The following is a 22,276-nucleotide window of genomic DNA, read 5'->3' on the forward strand; positions in this document are numbered from 1 at the left end:
GGGTTCATTCTTTTTTTCACTCTCACTCCAATTCTCTCTTTTCATTTCAAACCGCTTCTAGAAATTATGTGATTTTCGAATGACGGCACCAATCAGACCATTTGAAGTTCCTTCGCTTCACAGCGGTCACCATCACCACACGACGTTACTGAACTCAAACAGGATAATATTATTTGTACGGATCAGGAATACTTTGCCGAAATCAGTTATTTATTAATATACGCTAGCTAAACTTAGTGTAAGCACTCGTCCGTTTATCTTTCAGTCGGTACATCATGAAGTATTTTAAGCCTGCAATTGATTTCTGGAATTCTCTACCCTTGTTATCTCCTTAACCATACTCTATTAAAGCTTTTTAATTTTCAGCATCGCATTCGCATGGACGTGCGCACGTGATCCATTGAACAAGCAGCAAATCATGGCACTATTGCAACACGGAAGCATATGAGTAATTTAAGTCATTCAAAGCAAGAGCGTTGTTCGAGAAAATAAATAACGGCCATGCTGCCAGAGACACTGAATAAAGCGTAGAAGCCGATCACAGTGAAATCTTTAAATTTTTTCCTGATTTCGTTACAACAAAGCAGTAGTCGACTGAAATGTTTTCTTGGTTGATGGTGCAAACAATCTCGTAGTCAGGTACAAAAGACGTAAGCAAAGGAAGGCGGGAGCAACGAGTGGGACAAGTAAAGGCAGTAAAAAAGGAATAGTCGGAGGAGGGTAAAGGAGCGAAAAGAGTAAAGGTAGTAATGGGTTTTTCATTCGGACGAAGTCAGTGCAGTGCGTTGGCAGCAGCATAAGCCATAAAAAACGCAACGACAAGACGAACGACGTCTGAATAGGTATTAAGAATTGCATTTACTTTAATGAATTATTCTTTTTCTCTGGTGAAAGTATATCGGGGATATCAAAAGATAGTAAAGGGAATGCAACCGAGAAAACGGACACGGGGGTTGCAGAGGCATGACAGAATATGAGGGGAGGAGGATTGGCGAAGAGAGACTGTTTTCGCAGCGCCACAGTATCTAACACTGCACGGCTATGGTGAAAAGTAACGGAGCGCGAATTCAATCCAACTTTCATTTACGGTCCCATTTACTCAACAGTTATTTTCCTTTACTATTATAGCACTACGTGTCGGGTTTTTTAATCTTTGCATTTAAATCATAATGCCAGAGGCGGCCGCTCCATCGGCTTTCCTGCGCAAATCGACCTCCTCATCCTGCAGCGACTTCCCGTAGCCGTCCGCTTCTCACCACCAAGTGTTACTCTCATACTCTCATACTCTGATACTCTCATACTCTCATACTCTCTTAGTCACTCTCATATACTCGAAATATTCTTATACTCTTTCGCCTACTATCATGTGATACTTACGTCCCGGTGGGATCGATAAATCGTGCACCGATTGCCACTTCCGAGCGGGCGGTGTGTCTTTTAAGAAGCAGATCAATTTACAGCGTACGTATTGACTTTCTCTCACGGGACGGTGATGAGATAAGAAGGAACGAGAGAGACGGAAAGATGATACCATCTCTAGCACGCCGTCAAAATCGACCAAAAAAAGAACCTATGGCTTGCCTCTGTGAACCTAGTATATCATTTTTTTCAAATCGATAAAAAAAGAAACCAGTTCTGCTTGCATCCGTAATAGTTCTACAATTTCTGGTAGGTTTTATCAATAGTTCTATCGATTTTCGCTTATAATCACGTTATAAAGAAATGAGATGCCAACTTCCCGTAACACCTCATAGCATCTTATCGTATTTTAAATATTCAAGTGTAGGGGAATAAGAATCCGAAGATTCCTATAGCCTGAAAACGTTCTGTCAATAGTTCTGGCGATTAAATTACTTAAAAAGTTATTTATCGACCCAAAATCCGTCTAGCTCGCTTCAATGTGATATCTTATTAGCGTGCACTGAAAGGTGCGATGTTGGCTTCTATGGCCACCGGTGTCCACGTTATAGTTCTGATTAGCGTAAAGAATGGGAGCTCGAATAAGTATAGACTGGGCAATATTTTTTTTTCAGAAGATAACTGTTTTTCATTTTAATTGTACGCACGTTTGGTGTCACATGGTGGGGCACTCTATTTATGAAGAAAAATATTATTATTATGCTTGTTCATGGCTAACAAATCGTTGGCACATATTATCTACAGATGTCCCTACTACTGGATTCAAAACAAATGCGAGATGCTGATAAACGTAAGAAATTTTAAAAAACTGTTTATCTATAAAATGATTCCTAAAAGTGCAGGCCTGACCAACACTTAAAACTTCTGTTTTTCGTTGTAGTTATACAAAAAATATTAAATAAATGAATAGTTTTATTCATTATGTATTTCTATTACATTTTTTAAAAGCATGTTTACCTAAAGTGCGGCCCGCTGTAACGTTACGCGTCATTAAAGTGGCCCGTGAAATCATTTGGGTTGGCCAGGCCTTGCTAAGACACATGGTACTCAACAGGACTTTACGGACCTATTGGGAATTCTGTAAAAAAAAAAAAACTTAGAAGAAGCTAGCATTTCACACTTGCATGGCTATATGAGAACTGTGAAGTTATGATATCAATTATCAGCAAATCAGAATTAAAATTCTCTTCTTATCGAATGCAACTGACTTCTATAATTCTTCATACATTTTAGTGATAGTACTGTTAATTTTATCCCAAAAATAGTCGGTTGAAAAAACACAATTTGCCAACTTCCCGCAGCAGATCTATTGTTTAAACATTGTACCTTTCAGTGCAGGTTAACATGAGATCCTAACTTCTGACGGCTTGTTCCGACTGGTCCCAAACAGCTGTTCAATGTTCAAACAATACTTTCGATCGGAACAGTCGTTGAAACGATTATATGTCTAAACCGATCAACGTATGCGAATAAGATATAACATTAAAGCGAGCTAGACGGATTTTGTGTCAATAAATAATTTTTCAAGTAATTTAATCGCCAGAACTTCTGACAGAACGTTTTCAGGCTATAGGAATCTTCGGATTCTTATTCCCCTACACTTGAATATTTAAAATACGATAAGATGCTATGAGGTATTACGGGAAGTTGGCATCTCATTTCTTTGAAACGCGATTATTATCGAGAATCCATAGAACTATTGATAAAACCTATCACGAGCTGTAGAATCACAACGAGGATACAAACAGAATTGGTTTCTTTTTTATCGATTTAAAAAAATTATATGCTAGGTTCACAGAAGCCTATAGCTTCTGTCAATGGTTGTTCCTCATCGAAGCAGATGGCGCGTTGCCCGAGAAGTCTAGAGAAATCAAAAGAAATTGGCTGCTAATCTTTTAGCGAAAGAGAAATACTGAACTCATTCGACCGGGAGTGCGATTTGTGGCCTGCGAATATAAAATAATCAGTGAACATCTGCTGACATTGGCAGGTGTCCAATGCATGTTGAATCGATGTGTCTGCCACTCATCTAGCACATAGTACGGAGTCGCACGTGACAGCCACAACGCCACCGTGTCCACGAGTCATCTCCAAGTCGACCATCATGACTAGCACTAGTAAACCATCGAATCTATCGAGTCTCGTCGAGTCTACCGCGGAGAGTAACATCTTGAGGACTCTAGTTGAAATATCTTGGCAGCCGATAGCACTGAGGCAGGAAGACCGAGAACGAGGCACGCGCGCCATTGGCTATCGATGAATTTACGAGGTTTTGCAAGATCGATCCCTTCGTCGCCAAATGTCAACCAGTCGAATTTTTCTCTACGTGAGAGAAACTGATTGTGCCAACCTAGTACGGCACCCCTTGAAGTCGTTATAGTGGCAACAGGCATACATGAAGTTTCTACGAGTGCATATATCGATGGCAGATCTCTTGATTAGAAAACAGATTAGATATGTAACTGACTCGTGCTAATTACTCGCTTTACTCCTGATTATTTTCTCCGAACATCAGTAGGTCAGCTCGCCCAGTTGCCAATTACATCACACACACACACACACACCAAAGCTACACGTACACTGTAAGGACATATACCTGCGCGAAAAGAACATGTGCGATTTTGGCAGGTCTTTCGAAGTATTAAGAGAAATCTGTTGATGATTGGACTACTAGAGAAAATATATGCGAAGCCAAGATGTGATATGGCAAAGAGTGAGAATTGCGAATCGGAAATCGAAAATCGAAGGGAGAAGCGCTCTCACTTTAAATCCATTTGTAAGCATCAGGCGTATCGCGAGAAGCACAACGTGAAAAGTGTATTTTGCTCGAAGCGCCTTCCTACCAACTTTGCTGCCCTCGTAGGCTCTCCTACTCTTTCCACCTCAGACAAACATGAAACTCAACCCTGAATATCACATTCACTCTCCCCTTGTAAACCATTCTAAATCTTCGTGCCCAAGCGAAATTAAATTGCATAAGTGCATATCAGTGCAATGTTGTCGCCAGACACCATGAAATGACAGATTTGTAAGCATCTTAGGGAAGTGCATGCCTCAGGAGATATGTGAATATCGATCGAGACAAATTTTATAGAACATCACGAACAGAATTTTGTAAGAAATTATTTAATGATCAGAATGATTGTGCGATAGGTGATTCAATATGTAACAAATTATAATGGACTTCAATTTTAGATGACACGATAACAAACGATTCTTCTAGTAAAATATTTCGCTTCGATAACATTATAATAATCATACATATTTATCTAGGCATACAACTGTTATTATTATATGGGCTTGGAGGGCCCCATATCCTGAGACTGTTATGGGCCTCTGCGGGAAAGTAGAGGACACTTGCCCCGGCAACCCAGGCAATACGAAATTCATAAAGACTCGTGAAAAACATCTTTTCTGAGGGATCCTTAACAAATGTCAAAAAAAGCACTTTTATAAGTCTTTTATGCCCTTATTATAAGACGCTTATAAAGACGTAATTTAGATATCCGTTTTTACCCGGCTTCAAAGATGTTTATGACTTATCCGAAAGACCTTTATCAGTACTTTTATTCCTAATAGGAAATAAACATTTATTTTTGACAATCAAACGACTTTCTAATCCAAATCTACCACTAATTCCTTGATATTCGTACCAAATTATCGTAATACGTGTGATGTTATGATATGACATAATAATGACATATAGTTGGAATATATTAAAAAATATATTTTTCTTAAGTAAAATATTTATAGCTTGAATATAGGTTTTACTGCCCGTATATACATGTCTATTTTACAGGGAAATATGTATCCCACACGTAAAAATCCTACATGTTATAAAAATGCATCCTGAACTAATTACAATACATGTGCAATCATCTAGCCTACTTGCACTTTGCAAGTACGGCCAACGTCAAAATATCCACGCGACAAAATATCTGATAATAAAAAATGAAATTGAAGGATTTTGACAAATGCAAGATTTAAGAAAATTTTACCATAATTAGTGATCTCATTGGTTTTAGCTATACAATTTTACATCCTCTACAAATGAGAACTGGATGAGCCATAAAGAGTTCATAATGGACCACAGAAACCTTTAATTTTAATATAACTATATAGAAAAATATGAGTCTAAATACGAAATACAGTGCGAAAAGGTGTATATTAGTTATTTCAAATTAAATATTCGATACTTTGTCATAGTTCCTTGTCGTTGACAATATTTGGATATGACACCATGGAAATTCTATGAAAATTCATTCGGGTCACATTTACGATGTGCAGGGTATGTACATGTAAAATACGTCTAACTGGCATCTAAGACCCGTAGGATGATATGCACGTGTAGCACTTCTAACGTGTAATATTTATGCACCCTGTATTTTACAGATATTTTCGACATATGTTGTAACATACACCGTTTCCAGACGTTGCCTACAAGTAAATCCTTAGCTGATGGCAACGTGCTAAAATAAAAAAAAAAAACAAGAAAAATCAAACTGCTAGGCGCCAGGTGTGTCTTCCACGAGTCAATGTTCCCTTCTACGGCTCGTTTCTCCAAATCTCATGGCTGCTCAGCCTCAGCTTGCTGAGAATGATAGAGGGAAATGTGAGGACAACGAAAGACAATTTCGGAAACGTTGAACATGCACGCAAAATAATTATACAGTGGGTAGTGTACCGTTTCGTTTATTACAGCTACACAAATGAAGGATTTTACAATATAAATTTCGTCGCGTACTGTGTATTCCTCGACGACGGTTCATAGCCATTCCTCTAGTCATGGAGACAAGCCTGCCAAACTCACGAGCCCCCTCACTGCGCGTTTCGCGATCCCTGCAGGTCTTGTTGAAAACGAGCTTCTTCCTCTTTGGTAGCCCCCTAGGCGCTCGTGTGTCCGCATGACTCCCCCTCGGGTATTTCTTCTCCCAAGATCTTCTCTAAATAAGACCGTCTTCGCGGTACTTACCGAAAACTGACTTTCGTATAAATCCCTTTAAAGTCCAAAAGTGCGGTGGCCGTGTCCCTTCCGCCTCCTCCCATAAGGAGGGATTCTTGGGAATCCCTCTTAACCACTGTCCGTGGTAAGTCAATGCAAAACAATCCTCCCCCTCTGGCGCCCTCTCCACGGAAATGCAGACTGTGGCCGGTTGAATTTCATGGATACCGATAGTGTGTCCTGGCGGCTGGACACCTCTTACGTGCGGGTTCTCAATCCAACAGGGCCCCCCCTGTGCCTCTGCCGCCGGTCCACTATTTTCCTCCGTTTCCTCCTCTCGAAACCCGGAGCCACGCCTTATTGTATCCCGAACGGGATACTAGGCAATTTCGCAATACAATAAGCATCTAACTTGTCATGGAAGCAATAATGTGCTAATTAGGGAAATATATATATGTATTGTGAGGTATTTTTTGCGATCGAGCCTCGTCGGGAGATGTGAGACTCACCGGCGCACAGCTTACTCGATTCCTTCGCGTTCCAGGCAACCGAGGTCTAACATATCCTAAACTCTATTTAATAATCCTGTTGTTGGGCGCCAGGTTCTAACCGGGAACCACGTATCCGTTCTGATCAATTCGTTTGTTCGTGCCTCTCTTGGGTAATTTGGCATTGGGGATCTTCAAAATCAAGGACAGCTCCAACAAAAATAACACATCGTCTTTTTGGGTCAACAATAACAAAATCGGTGTTTATTTCATTTTATTAAAAATGATAACATTTCCATTTCTAACTAGGGTCATAATAAATTCCTACGAACAAATTTCGCGATCTATTTCGCGCAGTCAAATTCATACCACTCAATAAATACGGTCGTACAATCCGATACAATTTTCACATTTCCAAATTCAATAAATGCTTTCGCACGATTCGATACAATTTCGACATTTCAAAAATTCCATAAATACTTTCGAACAATTCGATGTACTTTTCAAATACGTACAATCTCAATACCTGAGTCGATTCTACAATATAACGCGATCTAATCACGACACTTCGAAAACACAACCTCAAGGACCATTTCGTGTCTCTCGGCAACAGGTCCCTAACTTGAACGCGATAGGTACAAGGTATTTCGAAAATCAAACACTCAACCAATGCCGAGAAAACCAATGATTCGCACACAGTCATACTCAAATCGATTCACAATAACGCGAAACAAATATGTCCACGATGGGCAACACATTTACGCGAACACAGTCCCTTGCTGGTTGTCGGAATCTCGTACCCTGGATGAACGCGATTCTACGTGTGGGAACTTCTCCCACGTGCCCACGGCACCATCCAAACACGTACAAAACGCGGAGTATTACGAGATTTCGTCTCTAGAAATCTCTAAATCTCTTCATTCTGAAAAATTGGCCCGTTAACGCGACCTCGGACAACGTCCTGATTCTCCTCAAACTTTAACCCCCGAAAAACCGAAACGGCCCAAAAATACGACTCGCGTCGTCGACAGTTCAAGGAAGAAGAAAGAATTAGTCATCCCTTTCAATCGTAATCGGCAGTACCACAGACGATCATCCTCTCCCTTATCCGCAACCACTTCTAATTGATCCTTCGGCCACAATCAGAACTCCTCGATATGGTTTCACGCGCCAATGTTCAAAGTGTGTCTTCGCGACGATTCATACAATTCGGGAACAGCGATAACAGGCTGTCCCGCGATGGGCTCGTCCCATAGGAATTCGCAAAGGTTCGTCAAGCGTCCCCGGATTCCCAGTTCGCGAGTTTTCGTTCCTGTTGTCGATAGCGGTGAGCCTCCTTCACGGGTTGTCGTGCGTTGTAGGTGCTCCGTTGTTCGTAGGTCTCTGTCACGCAGGATGAGTAATAGCTTCCTGCTAGTTACTCGGTACGCGTAGACCAGTTCATGTAGCTCGGGTGATATCGTGCGTAGAGTTGATCCAAGTCGCTAGGTGATTGGTGCGGTGAGCGACAGCGCGCGCAGCTAGGGCCCCGCTGACACTCTGACGTCACTCAGCCTTTCGTCCTCGTTCCTCCCACGCCGATGAACCCTCGTTGGTTCTTCTCGAGATTCGGTAAGCCCGCGAATACAATATTAGCGGCATGGGACATAGCAAAAATAAAACAACAGAATCGGAAGCAGCTAATGTGTAACAGTGTTGGCTCTTGAGATGGTGGGATCTTGCCTGGATTCTTTTCTAATTTCGCGTTTTCCTGCGTACCACTATAGTTTCCGCCAAGGACCTGATGAGCTAAAATCTTCCGCGTCACAATATGTTAATTTTTTTATAAGGAAAGTGGCAGTTGTTATCGTTCTATATATAATAAAATATACAAATATAATGCATTTAATATTTTTTTACACAAAGATAACTTTATATGAAATTAATACATTCCGTATCGTTAAAAATGAATACAGACTTAATTTTTAATAATAGTTTAGAATATTTCCATATACATATATAAATAATGACAATTATATTTCTTAATCCGAATAACATTAACAAATTGTTCGGGTGACTCAGTGGGTAAAGTGCACAGGTATCATTTTTTAAATTTTGTTTATACATATTGTATGATTATATCATTATGTAAATGATATTTTCCATAAATTTCAGTAAATATTAAAATTTTAATTAATTTACTGTATTCTTACTGCAATAATAATTTTCACAAATATTTTTAATATAAAATTCATTCGTTGCAACCACATTTATCGTAAGAATATATTTACTGCTAAATAAAAAAAATGGTTACATCTAGTGAATGTTATCCATTTAATCACCGGTCAAAACCATACAAATTACTCATATTGTTGTGACATTCACAAAAAATTATCTTCCGTATGGTTTATGTTTAATTTTTTTACCAACTGGTCACTGCTTACTGCTTGGTGCCTGATATCTTTGGACTAAATGAGCCCCAAGTAGCTTGCTACCGGTTTTCTCTTAATTGCAGAGAAAATTTCATTTTAGAAGTTATTACTCAACGGTTCATCAACTGGTTAGATTTAGAAACCACCTGAATGTGCAAGCCAAAAATAACTGGCACACGGTCCTCGCACTCCTTGACAGTGCACACGCATTTAATTTTGGCTAACGTCATGCCTTTCTATATATAAGTTAATCGATTATAACTTCTCTATGTAAAAAGTAAAATTAACATCGTCATATTCATCAGAAAGATGATCATTTCAGGTAAAATTAGGTAATGCTCTATTATGAACGCAAACTGTCGTGGCATGAAGATCTTAAAGTTCTGTTTGTGAACCCATTTTGTTCAATATTTACAGATAACTACAATACCCATTTAACGTTGTTCCCAATAATCCCTTCCATGGGAGTCACTCTGTACACACTTTAAATGTGTTCTTTTTACGTTCTACAACACACTTGTAAGTGTGCAAAAAGTGCCTAACATAAAAAGGCTAGGGAATAACGTACTTTACTAAACACTTCGGTTTGCAATGATAGTCGACAGCTCATACTAAGTGCAAAATGCTGCGCACATCACAATTAAGATACTTGGTAGTTGGAATTTAATAGCCAATAACTCGAAAACTGAGGCCATACGCCTCTCGAAAAGTAAAAGAACAACCTACTCACATGAAAATTAAAGCAATACCTATTCCATTATCAAAAAAATGTCAAATATTTGGTCTTGCGCATTGATTAACAATTACTATAGCGAGAATACATCGTGGAGATTAACAAAATAACTAACTAAATTTGTGAAATTATATTTTTTTAAATATTATTTAAATTTAGCACTTCCTTGGTTGAAATTATAATCGGGGGCAGGCCGAGTTAAAACCAAGATCACTGACCATGAAATCTGTCCGGGAACGTGGGCTAGGATGTCCCGCTGTACGTAACCAGTACTGGATCAGGAATACTACACAGACTCTGACCAGAAGTCGTAACCAGACCCTAATCGGGCTAGTTTGGAAGAATAGAGCGCGAACGATGGGGAAAATGCTTTGTATGAAAAGCGCTACGAAGGGCAGTTGAAGCAAGTTATTCGTGTTACGAAATACAGAAATTCGTATACTTTAACTACAATACTCGCGCAGCTTATGTACTTATACACAGAATTATAACCTGTCAGAGATCTTCCGATTCGCTTCAAGGTGTTCAAATAGTTTAGCGTGCGTAACATTTCAAGCTCACACACTTTAAATAAAGTGTACCACTTAAAAGTATTAGTCTGATATATATTATATACATTGGAGAGATGCACTTTAGTTGTGGATTAATTATTCACGTTCTGACACCTGGCGGACATACTTTCTCACTTAATTCAATTATAGATGGATTTGTTCCCGACTTCGACTGACCAAGTTCCCAATTAGGTTTGCGTACCTGGGAACACCCGGTTATTCGCATCTAGCCGCTTGCCGGGGGTAGAAACCAACTTCTACAAGGATTCAACTTTAAAAATAAAACTAATTATTTATAAATCAGTGTTAAATTTTTCCTTAACCTATGCATGTCAAATATGGGATAATGCAGCATGCAGTCATTTGCATAAATTGCGAATAACATCATACAGATACTAAGAGTACGGCTTCAAATACGCCTACGAGAACGTCGGTGATTCTCGTTTACACAAATAGACTCTCTGAACATATAGGGGAAAAGTATCTCAGACGCCATAGTAAAGAACATAGTAATATGTATTTTGCCTCAGACACCTTTTCCCAACTTTAACTCTGGAAAAGATTCGCTGCCACGAGGAATATTCTAATGTTAATGTACATCATATTCATATACATATATCGCAAGTCTCATTGTATTAGGAAAAAAATTAAAGAGATTAACAGAGTCCCCAATTTTCGAAGAGAAATCAATTTTTTGAGGAGTTTCCGCTTAGTTTATGTTTCCTCTACACGAAAAAAATTTATTATGCACGAATTCGACAAAACGATAAAGTTATAGAACTCCAACACCAAGCGCACCTATTCAAACCTCGCGTCAGATGACTACGCATGCGTCGATTCCCATTACCCGTGGACGCAGTAGAACGATCAACTTTTTAACATAAATTAGATTTATATATACATATATTGATATTTCTTTTATATACAAGAATTTAATTAGTAACTACTAATTTTTTTAACATTTTTCAAGTACCTTTGGAGCTAAGACTTCAAGGTTTGGATCCGCTATGAAATAAGGATGTCATTGGCTACTAAGGAAAATGTTAGGTTAGGTTATTATAACCTTACTTGAGAACTCGATACTATACAATACCCATCAATGAAAAATGTTTCACTATGAAGAGTTCATATAAAAAGTTATGGAAAAGGATATGAAAAAAAAAAACCAAGGGAGTATTATTATTGTCCATACAAAATTTATAATATTAATTTTATATTTATGAACTGTTCTTTTATGTATTTAATGCTATAATGTAGGTCTACAGCCTGCTGCAACTTCCAACATTATGGACAAGCGGACGTAGCAGAATTTTCAACAGTATAGGAAGAGCTTCTACGATAACTCAAGTGTGCATAATTTGTGTACATGCAAACATGCAAATGTAAGCTTTGGAATATAGCAATTGTTGAGGTTAGGAAAAGAGGAGAAGTGATAAGAATGTTAAATTCAATAGAAAAATTTAACACTATTGTTTGGCAGTATTGTTTGTTTATTGTAGATACTGAGAAATCTTATAGAAAAACATGTATTTATCACAAAAAGCAACAGAAGATTGGAATATACAAGAGAGCATGGGCTTGATTCAGTGTAATTAAGATTTGAAGGAATACATGACATTTTAATGTCAAGACCCAAAAGTTAATATCCCACAACCTATATTTTGCAACACTCTGCACACGATTCAAACCATACCGATGGTCGAATTTCAATCAATTGAAGCTTATCGTTTAGCTAAGAATATATTCTATGAAATGAGTTTTTCCAAATTTCAATAAACGATTTTATTAAAAAGGTAAAACTTTTTTCGCTAAAGTCCATTCCATAAGGCATGCTTTTAGGAAGACAATAAAAGCATATTGAGTATAATTGGTTCAGTCGTTTCCTCTGAATCCTGTATAGAGTTGTTAAAAGTGTATTACTCGTGTTGCCCGATCTAGCTACATAGAGAGCTTTAATATCAATGAATTGCTATTATTTGCCAGGCAATTGGTCACAATTGAAGGTTTATATTTTAGCACTCCTCTTCAGAACCCAGGAATTAAAAGAAAATTTAACCTACAAAAATATGGTGATTCTGCCACCTTAAACTGACAAATATTCTCCGTTTGCTCGTACTGAAATAATGGTCCTAGCTTAAGGTTACTTTAATTATTATCAATTTAAAATTCTATGGAATAAAAATTTTTATTAAATGCTCCTTAATTACATCTGTTATATAACACTCTAGTTCTGAAGATCGACGTACGAAAGAATCTAAGGTCCCTTGTTCGGAAATGTTAAAATTATACAAGTTCATAAAAATATAAGTAATAAAATCTATTTAAACTCCAAAAAAAAAGCATGGATAGCTTAGTTGTCACGATGTTAATACGGAAAACGAAAATCCCGATGAAGACGTCAATAAAGCTGGAATCGCCACAGTGGAAAATCAAAATAAAATCTATTGCAAAATTAGGATCTGTTTAAGAGTTAATTAAAAGTGCCATAATTAAAATTTTAAAACTCCACCTCTTTTAGTAAAAATCTGCGGCGGTGCTAGCTCAAAAAAAAAGTTGGAACCACCACAACAGATATAAAAAAAATAAAAGAAATAAGACATAGGATTTAAGATTTAATTAATAGCTGGAAGTTCCAGCTTTATTTTCCAGTCCCAAAGTTTTCCTGTGGATCGTATAATTATGGTATTGTACATTTTTTCATATGATCAAACTTGATCTGCAGTCCAATTTCAATATTTTTGGTTGGTGGACCATTTGCAACCTTCATATATGCCTCATATCGTTCTTTTTGCATTTGAGATATCTTTGCCGGACATTAGAAGATAAGAGATAGCGAGCAGAAATTCAATATTAGCATGACCAACATGAGTATGTATGATGACAAATAATATCCCATATCAATTAGTGTATATCAAAAAATGAAGAATAATGTAAGAAAACTTCCGTTGAAAAGGGTACATGAAAAATTGTTGGTGACCCATGGAAAAATAAGTAACAATAACAAAGTTAAGCGAAATCTAATCGAATCTTTCAACGAAAGATAATGTAATTATTTCATCGAGCGTTGAAACTCTATTAAGTCGATATCTGGTAATTACTTCAAGTTCCTGGAAAAGGATTCTACCGCATTTCATCCGATATTCGATAGCTCCTATCGCTTTTACTTCTTTACTTTTGATACACGATGGATACGCTTTGGCCGAAGAAAAGTTCAGACCAATTCAAACTGAAATAAGCGATATCGATCGCGATCCCCATAGCGCCACGTTCGCTGCAAACACCTGAAAGGTGGGTGAAAGGTGGTCGAAGAAATAACTGCTAGGTGGGGTAGAGGGTTGAAAATAGAGGGGACGAGGGTTCTGAACGCGTTGTGTCTACCTGCATATTGTATGTAGCAGCTACATGGGGATTTATAGCTGGAAATTCGAAGCAGCCGCAACGTGGAAGATCCGTATCGTGAACAAAGGGGTTCTCACCCTCGTATCAGTAACGATGTCAGCCACGGTATTACAGTTACGTACTATTTAGTTCTGAATATGCATGTAGGTAATAGGTACGCCTGTCCGAGCTGCATGTATGCCAGTGCCAGATACCGGGCAGCTCGCATAATTCATACTCGGAAGCCCGGCTGGATGGTGGAGCGATTACGGCTCTACTTAAAGCACCTCGGATCTTTACTGGTATAGAATTCAAATCGTGATTTTCTAACTTTTGTTCCTTCGCCCTTCCACCAGTTTATTAGGTATTTTCTCTCCTTTCCTACCTCAAGCAACCTTACCACACACGCCTCCCTCTCATCAGGTATCCCATATGAAGATGCAGTCGCGTGATTCTCATGGCTCACGTGTCTTGCGTGTCTCTAACCAAATCTAATAAGGAAGATCGACGTGTAAGAGAAAGAACCGCTTATGGAATCCTTCTTCTTTGCTGGTCTGCTGGACGAAGAACCTACTCAGGGAGAACGACCGCTTTACGCCCGACATGCTAATTTTTATCTTTTACGGCAAAAAGTTGAACGGGCTTTCACGGCGCTTTTATCCAGGCTCTAGGATCTGAGCCACACTGCTATACCGAAGGATATGGACCCTATAAGAAGTAAAGAACTATGGAGGGAAATAGGTTAAAACTATAGAAGCTCAACCGAATTCTTTACTATAACTTGAAGAATTTTCATAACTCTTATGTCTACTCTGAGCGGCAATATCTATCCAGTTGTCTACGATACCGAGAAGAGTGCTGGTTAAGCTCTAGTATAACTTCTCGATATCTCTAGTAAGCTTAGACCAACAGAATATACATATAGCTTTCTCAGCGGACTCATATGTTCTGCCATTCCTGAGCTTCTGCTTTTCTCCTTCGAAACTCATCATCCTCGTTCTTGCTCTGTCCCTCTCTCTAGCCACCCCTTCTCTCTCTCTCTCTCTCTCTCTCTCTTTCTCTATCTTGAATGTCACTTGATTTGCCAATCAGCGTCTAGGGAAAGAACCGACGATTTCTAAAATATTCGTTAGGTATACAAAAAGCACTTCTTGATTTAATTGTCTTGCCGAACTATAAATCAATTGACATGTTTTTCGAAAAAAAAAGAGAAGAATGTCAGGATATTACTGGCCGAGAGGTAAATAAGAGATGATGTATGAAGACGCGAGGACAGGAAAGGAATGAAGGTAAGGGTAGATCTTGATGGGCGAAGGAAATCAAATTTGTATCCCGATGCAGGTAATCGGGTATATATATATATATATATATATATATATATATATATATATATACATATATATATGTCGAAGAAAGGAGGTTAAGGTGGTCGGTGCCGTTTGAGCAACGGGTCGTAAAATATGCAGGCTTGCTCGTCGAGTTGCTATTCCTCATAGCGGCTGAACGCTGAACACCGAACATTCAACGTTGAACATCCCGACCGATCCAATTGTAGGACAACTGGAGCATATGCCCTCCAATTACTCCTATTGCGAGTCGAGTTTAGTCTGAACGGCATATCACATTCTATGATCCGTGATAACGTTATAACGCTGTAATGGTATAACGTTGCAAACAAAATAAGAAACCCACAAGGGAAAGAAGGAAGAAAGAAAGGAAAAAGAAACACAAAAAAATAAAGTGTCTTAAATTTTTACTTGAGGCAAGTTCTCTCAAATATAGTAATGTTGCCAAAAGCATCGTCGACGAACACCGATAGTTTCGCGATAGCTACAGCATTCCCGGTAGTAGAATGAGAGAACGAAGTCGACGTCGGCATTGGCGACGACGATGGCGACTACGCCGTGCACGCCGCAACATACCACAATTGCCGTGGTCATTTTGCGTATGCTGGGTTAGCCAGGAATGTTAATAGAAAATACTCTGTGTCTGCGGAGTTTAATTATGAGGTGAGAAGGCAGACACCCAGATCGCCCTAAGGCCATTTCGACCATAAACCGGCTAGGGCCAAGGAATCGTCCTTAAAGGAAACTTTCTTTCTGCATATAAATCTACTTCTTACTCATTTCTTCTTAGATTTGATTTTTTCCACAAGAAACATTGAAAGGACTGATGCTTCAATTCCAGAATTTTTTAGCAGAGTTTTGTGGTTAATCTGATATCTGTGACATAAATGCAGAAACATATGCACAACAACTTCGAAAATCCCTCTAACTATCCACGTATAAGTGTTTATACTGCATCGACTCAAGTATCACATACCGAATAAATATTCTATTACGACTGATATTTTTTTTCATAAAAGTCACATCGCCGGTATCCAAGAATGAGTCCGGTATATTTTGCAAAGAAACTCGCCATATTCGTAATTCTTGCTGGCATTTACAAGCAGTTGCAGTCAAGTATCCCCGTTCAAGCTCAGTTCAACTCTCGTTTACACCGTTCCGTCCCAGTAGTAGTGCCAATTTTTCATTAATTCTTCTATTAGAAATTAATTCTACTAATACACTTTATTCCCTATTTGTAAGGAACATTCTTAGTATTCGCATGTTTATATGATTCTTTCTAGCAATAGGCGGAAACTGATTATCGGCATCTGAACCTTTACAAAATGTAAATACTGCGGACCTGGCTCGTAAAATTCTAAATTAGAAAGATCTATCCAAGCGAAATAAATTTGGGTATTTAACGATCGCAGATATTAAGGCCACATAAAGTTTGGTCGTAATAAATCGTTAAAAAAAGGTATATCGACCCAGGAGGAGGGTATCAACGAACTGTTGAACTATCCAGTCCATGAACTTTTCTAGTATTCAAGAGTACGAACCACCTAGCATATCGAGGGCGAAGAAATAAATAATAAATGTCTAAGCGACATCTATCTTTATTTCTCCCTATGCAATGGTTATATTCACTATAGCTCATAGATACCAGTGATACATATCGCTTACACCCTCCCTGTGTATTGTAGTTTTAAGGTTTAGTTTACGTTACAATCCTTACTAAAGTGATGTATTTGGCTGTGTAGCGTTAAATTGCTTCCTTCATCAGTAAAAAAAGAGAGCACATGAATTCAGGAAAAAAGAGTGTTTCCTTCGTTTCTCAACAAAATAGAAGTTTATTTTGACATTACGTTAGTACGGTGACCTAAGAAAACGTCTCATTGATTTTCGATTACAGATGACAAGAATTCTCAGAATGATCCTTATCTTTAACTCGATACGGATTGCGGCGCTAGAAGGATAACGTTCATTCGATGTCTTATTATTTTAAATTTAAGAGAACAAAACGGAAAAGAGACAGAATCAAGAGAATGAAATTGAACCTAATGATCAGTCATTAACTAGTTATTATTTGTAATTCGCTGGTCGGGAGGCAAACAAATTGTACATATTATATACATATACACACGGAGTAAAATAATATACTAAAAATTCGTGAAAAAATGTATGATGAGAATCACCGTGAAAATAATAATGTGGGGACATCTTGTCATATTGATATTTTTTATATTACTATAGTAATCTTTCGTTCGTTTAAGATAAATTTTCGTATTAACATGGTAAAAAGTACAATAAATAAATTTTTCCGAAATCAGCGTTTTATAAAAATACAAAAATGAGTGCCAGTGAATACATCAAAACTAAAACTTTAAACGTTTAAGAAATAGTGGCCATTAAAAGAGGGAAAGCAGCATGTTCGTAAGAGGACCGGGATTGGAATGTATAAGACGATTTGATGCAATGCATTCCAATACAATCCAATGCAAACGGATGGTGGAATACGTGGTTACGCTGCAAGTGTACGTCACAAACAAACTGCAGGAATAATGTGAGGGTGTAACAGAGTTTTGTAGGATATATATGTGGCGATTCCAGTGGCGGAATCGTCGTTGCTCCAGAGAGGAAGTATCATTGAAATATTTCCAATAAGCAACGAGGCATTGAGAAGCTAAATGTTGGATTGTATTACTCACCGAATGAAGTGCTGGTTTGAACGTGACAGGAATAACTAGTTGAACTTTCTGCAAAGAGGTGCACCGAATTCACTATTCCTGTACAAAACTCAACAGGCTTCACGCGATTCACGATTTCAGCACGTTATACGTGACAACGCGGATAAGACACTAAACTGTGAGAGTGTCGCACCGCATCAACGCAACTAAACGTAACAACGCAGCAGCGGCAATTGGAATTACTAGTTTAGGAAAACTCAAGTGCGGAAACGTCAAGTCGGTTAGAGTGCCGGTGAGCAGAACAGTTCTCGGCGTAAATGTCGCTCTACAACAAGTAACGTCACGTCGACTGGCGGACGCGGACTGACTCTAACGTCGGCGCTGGACGTCCCGACGTAACCCGTCGAGGGCGCTCGCCTTTTCTCGCGATTCTTCGGGCGCAGCGTCGGCCGGCCCGCGCATCATCCCCTAATATCCTCACGGCATCCTCTAGAACCTTACCGCATGAGTTTATACCTTATGACCTTCCATTTACTAAAATTTTCAAATATGGAATGAATCACTGGTAGATCATTTTGCATGATCCATGTAAGATCTCTCACAACATGTCTCATGTCTAATAATAATATGCCGTATTTCATCATCGCGTCCAGATCTACGAATAATAAATCCAAAAGGGATCGTAAAATTGATCTAAGAAAAATCTTCCTTATACAATGATTACGCGTTAGGTCCGAAATTAATTGGAATATCATTTTCTCCACACATTAAGAAAATAGAGCATTCATACATCATTCGTGCGTTATTTATAGATCAGAGATCCAAGGCGTATCATTTACTACTTATTATAGTAAGTATAATCATACTAACGTCTTCTTAAGGTGGTTCCATCACTAAACACTTCTAAGATACGAATCGGGCATGCAAACGGAATAAAAGTAGTCAAGAAAGGCACTATATAGATATACTTCGCTTGGTACAATTGCAACAATTTTTTCGAAATATCTCAGCTTCCAAACGATAAAATTAGATGAAATTTTTAGGAGTCATCGAACATTACTACTTTGACATTTAAATTGAAAATCTTGAAATATTTTCATTATTTTTAACTGCATCATTTAAACAATATGTGATATAAAAATTGTTTAAACTATGGATCTTTGTCTTTTTGCTTATCTCAAATATAGACCATACATAGGAAATATTTTTGTAATGAACGATATACATTAAATTCACAGAAATTGGATTACTTTATTATGATGCTATGCGAAATACCTTAAAGACCACATCCTTAAGATTAAACGTTAAAAATAGTTCCTCGGATGTAACATTGATACCGTGTGATCCAACTATGGCAATACTATCATTGTTGGGAACAGCATATATTAAATTAAAGAAAGTGTATATTGAAGAAATCTGAGGTGGAAGAAGCAATGGGTATATGTGAAAGTCATTACGAAGACGGAGATCCTGAAGCTCTTCGGGAGTGAGAGGAAGAGAGGAGCATGAGCGTAGCAGCTATAGGGTTTATGCCAAAGTCGATATAGTGCCACACGAACAGTAGGTTTGTCAAGCAAGAGGCAGAGGGGTTGCCAAGGGGTTGCCGTGTGGTTGAGGATGCAACAGTTGCTCATCCGACGCCTCGAAGCGTCGCGACGCACGGCGTCACGTTCACACGAATACAGCACCCTTGTCAGCCCGCCGGAAAGGAGGGTGGCCTGGGGCAGGCGTTGGCGATAGTCAAGAGTATTTCCAGCTTTACACTTTGCCGAGAAGCGCGAACTCCGGTTGAACGTTCTCTCTAGTCACAGATTTTTCCTTCCAGTCTTTCATCCAACTCTAATTTTAAACAAACATTATCTAGTGTCGATATATGAACGAACTGAAAAACGAAACCCATCGATCCGAAAAGTTCTCGGATAAAGAAAGTCCAATATTATAATAAGAATTGGTTCGAACTTCTTATAGGAGCGAAACTGACTGGGTTTGAATCCCTGACTTCCAAAGAATAAAACTGAACATCGGATACGGTACTCTACGACTCAAGACATGGGACTACATAAAGGGCGTTAAGGGGGAATGGTACTTTGAGCCGCGACCGTGCGACAATTTACCCATAGAAATAGCCTATTCCATTCCCCCTTAAGGTTTGTTCAGTTATCGGCGATAGCGAAAGTGGGAATTTGATTTCTATTCAGTCGAAGCAAGCTAGCAATGCAATTCATTATTTCAAAAAGTGATTTATCATTTCATGACTACGCCTAAGCGCTAAGAAATCGTGCGTGCAGTGAAAACAAAATCGGAACGTTGCAGTCTCGCAGTCGTCTGGGCCAAATTTTATATAGCGTACACGTCTTCATTTTTTCGTTCCACGTCGCATTCGTTCCTATTCCCGCTGTCCCATATCAATTTCATATAACAGTTTAGTTATGTCAGTACATCTATTTATTCTTTTTCTTTTATTCTGTCCTGATTTCGTCTTTCAGCGCGTTTTCTTTCTTTGATAATTTTCTAGGACATCAATGGCCCTTGTCGACTCTATCAGTTAGGCGACACGAAAACCACGAAACGTCTCTGATTATCAATTTCTGAACAAATTAGTGCGTTGCCGCTCTAGAAGTTGAAATTAGGCGGTCCACGTTCCAGATGATTCAACTGAGAGAATAAGTTATGTATGAGAGAGTCGAAAAGTAAGAGAAGCCGTTCTTCGTAATAATTACAGAGAGAAACTTGGACCGGGTTCAAGTATTTGCCCAACAATGCCACGCCACGCTATGCCAATTTCTCTCTTGTTAGCTATAGTTATTGCAGAAGTACTGTTAGGGTGTATTGAAGCTGGCCAAGAATTATGTCCGGCAAGCTTCGATTTCCTTAGTTATTCTAATACCTTTCCAGGCAAAACAAAACTCAAAAAGATTTCTTAAGAAATTCATATCAAAGACAACTTAAAAAATTTCGTAGAAATCCTCCGTCAGATGAAAGTTCAAGCTTAATCTTAATATTGTTCGACAGAAACACATTATCCGCAACCATAGTCTGTAAAATAATTATGTATACATGGAGATTTATGTACATTATGTAAAGTAAGAATAGTGAAACCGGGAGGCATTAAAATTTCATGGCATTCGTATAAGTGTGTATTGAAACGCATTTCCATCCCTAGCTGTGTTACAATTTGTTATCAACTTGTTACCATTATGACTGCAACTTGTACTCAATTGAAAATTTTGCAATCTGCAGAAAAACTTTTTTCGAAATCTGAATCACAATATCTTTACAAGATCTAATATTGACACATAAGAATTCCTTAAATGCGCAGTTTAAGCACTTTCTGATAAACTTTTGAATTATTTTACTCATAATTAAGAATTTTATAATAAATCTTTCAGAACTCTCTGCTGCCAAGGTTGCAACCTAATTACAATGAAAAATAAATAAAAATTTCTCAAGTATTTACTAATATCAAGTTTTATGTGTTCATAATTTTCAGCAAGAATCTAATATACTATAGGATACTCTGATTGCTAGTTCAGTTATGTTAACGTTTATTAAACGAAAAATGTCTCCTTTAAACAATATGTTACTTCTGCAACGATATAAATAATAATCATAATTGTTACAAGACTTTCACATCGTAATATTTAGTAGGTATATAAGCCGGCCACGGTATCTATTCACTATCACAGGGGTGCCACCCCGCAACACTAGGAGGGCGGGGGAGGGGGGGTACGAACAAATCGTACAATTTTGGTAGACTGGAGACGTCTTGATTTCTATAATATCAATAAAAAAAGAAAGTACAATATATTCTTATAGCTACACAAATAAGTGATAAGATATCAACGAAGCTTTGTGCATTCGGAAATTGTACGTCGGACAGTCGGTACCCGGAGAATGGGATAACTTTTGTACCCATCGCGAAATTGAGTGTCGAGGAAAAAAAGTGTCGCAAACGGGATTCAAGCTTCCAGGAGTATTGATTTAAGCATATAGTGCAAATCAATATTATTTCAATTGTTTTTTATAGTCTGATGTTTCGTTAAAAAATGTTATTTGCCATATCACATGCAGAAAACAAGATATAGTCATCGTATTAAAATAAAAATCATTAAACAGCTGTCAAAAATGACCTCTCGATTAACTCTACTTTTCTCCGAGATATGGGCGAACTACGGCAAGTCAGCCAACGTTTCAGCTCCGCAACGGTGTTGTCTTTAAGAATATTAAATTTTAATTTGGCTCCAGGCACATCTTCCTCTCTTAACTTCATACTTTCTTCACTCCTCTTACCATCTAGCTTTATAAAATCGGTTGTTTTCTTTGTACCCCCCCTACAGTC

General features: G+C 38.2%; 1 protein-coding gene across 2 annotated transcripts in view; it reads right to left on the reverse strand.

The window, feature by feature from the left end:
* The window catches only part of LOC107265923, a 199,863-nt gene extending 181,528 nt beyond the window's left edge, over positions 1 to 18,335 (reverse strand). The window contains exon 1 of one of the 2 annotated variants that reach the window (XM_015735850.2): positions 17,959 to 18,335. The gene's annotated coding sequence lies outside the window, so the exon portion shown is untranslated. The remainder of the gene's footprint in view (positions 1 to 17,958) is intronic. The other variant, XM_015735851.2, reaches the window with a different exon arrangement.
* Between the last annotated feature and the right edge of the window lie 3,941 nt (positions 18,336 to 22,276).

Source organism: Cephus cinctus, unplaced genomic scaffold (genome assembly GCF_000341935.2).
Source record: "Cephus cinctus unplaced genomic scaffold, Ccin1 Ccin1_scaffold0255, whole genome shotgun sequence".
Lineage (NCBI taxonomy): Eukaryota > Metazoa > Arthropoda > Insecta > Hymenoptera > Cephidae > Cephus > Cephus cinctus.